The 2,009-nt window shown below is 31.6% G+C and overlaps 1 protein-coding gene across 1 annotated transcript in view; it reads right to left on the bottom strand.

Moving 5' to 3' along the window:
- The window catches only part of TRAPPC8 (trafficking protein particle complex 8), an 80,479-nt gene that overhangs the window by 69,417 nt on the left and 9,053 nt on the right, over positions 1-2,009 (bottom strand). The gene's annotated exons all lie outside the window — the stretch shown is intronic.

Here is a 2,009-nt window from a genome sequence, read left to right on the forward strand (position 1 = left end):
AAACAAAATAGGCAATCTCTTCCCATGCAACTTACAATCTCTGAAAACCTGGAGGGTCAGCTATGAGTTGGTTCTGACTCAAAAGAACACAAAAATAACCAAAATTATAAAAACTGCATTAAGATACAGAAGCAGTTGTGACCTTGCACTGTGGGAAAGAAACTTTTACCAATTAAACACCTCTTTCTTAGAAGAACAGAAAGTAGACATATGTGTAAAAGATACATGATAAAAAAAATGCTTTAAGGAGATGAGTAAAAGTAGAAGGGTTGTAACTAAGGTATATCTTCAGCAACCATAATAAGAAAAAAAAAAGATTCTAAATAGATTAAGACAAAGACAATCATAAAAAATATTCCTCATAAATATAAACTAAACAGCAAAGGAAAAAGCTGAAGCAGGTGAAACACAAGCAAAGTGAAGTAGATCACCATTGTTTTCCTTATAAAAATTTTTAGCATTTTGTCTACATGCATACATCACTCTGATAATTTTTTTTTTTTTCACAGTAAAAGGTATTATGAGTTTTAAAGGTTAGGAGGATATTTACAGTATATAAAATACTTGTTTTTAAAATGTTAGTTATTCCTCTTTGTGCCCTCTAAGTATTGACTCATTAGAGATGCCATACCTATTGAAATAGACTGTAAGGTAAATTGAGTGGCTCTGATGGCCTAGTGGAAAGAAGTTGTGCTGCTAACCTAAAGGCAGGCAGTTTGAATCCACCAATTGCTCTGTGGGGAAAAGATGGCCACTTTTCTTCCTGTGTGATTTACAGAGACTCAAAATTCACTGGAGGATCAGCTACAACTGCTTCCAACTCAGAAACATAAAGGTTTTTTAAATAAGAGAAATTATGTTTACATTATAATATACTGTATGCGCTTCAGCAGCACATATATTACAACTGATATAATGTACTGTTTGTCTCAGCAGACTAACAATTTATATGAAATAGAAATCCAAAGTCTGTAAATTTTCATTAAAATTAATAGTAATAAAAACAATTTTTTAAAAATTTATGTGTATCTTATTTACCCCTAAATCTCAATAAAAAGCATATAGGACATTGATAAATATTACAAAAATCTTAAGACTCTAGAAATAAAATTATAAAACTATAGTTCTGAGAGAAACTAAGAAAATACGTAGCTCAACTTTCTTGTCTTGAAAGAAAGAATCAAGTCTCAGAAACATTAACTGATTTAAGCAAGTTATCCAATTAATCATTAAAGTAGTAGATCTTCAGTAATCTGGCATTTGGTTGAGTGTTTTTCACACTACAACATGAATTTCCCACTGATTTCAAATAGTATCACTTTTTTTATTGTGGATGTTAAAGAACGTTTCCGGAAAAGTTGAATTTTCATTCATTTATTGTTGTACAATTTCCTCCCTACCCCGACAGTTCACTTTTTTATAAAAAAATACTCATTCACTGTTGCATAATTTCCTCCTCCCCCCACCCCATCCACTTTATTATGTACCTTTTATTCAGGATTTTTGTCATACAAATAATGCTTGATCATATATTCCTTTTAAATAGTTCTTTCTTTCATCTCTTCCAATGCAGTGTTCTTATTTATCCCCTCTTTTCTTAGTTTCCCCCAAGCCCCCATGTCAGTCCTGTTTTATAAAAGTAGTATTATATAGTATTTATCCTTTTGTGACTGCAATATTCCGCTTAGCATAATGTCCTACAAGGTCATCCATGTTGTGTAATATTTTTACTTGTTTTTCAGTGCTGTGTACTATTCCACTGTGTGGCTACACCAAAGCTTTTCTATCCATTCATTTGTTGATGGGCACTCTTTGTTATTTTGAGTAACACAGCAACAAACATGGTGTGCATCTGTTTGGGTGACAGTATCACTTTCTTACATTCACATTTTTACTCATATTGAGACTAGGTGATTCTAGGAACTGCTCGAATTATGTATCTTAAATGTCAGATTCTTGTGACTTACAAAGATAGTCATAATATTTATATAGTTAAGATTTATATTTTA

This window comes from Elephantulus edwardii, unplaced genomic scaffold (assembly GCF_000299155.1).
Source record: "Elephantulus edwardii isolate Elephantulus edwardi_28Jun2011 unplaced genomic scaffold, EleEdw1.0 scaffold00261, whole genome shotgun sequence".
Taxonomy (NCBI): Eukaryota; Metazoa; Chordata; class Mammalia; order Macroscelidea; family Macroscelididae; genus Elephantulus; species Elephantulus edwardii.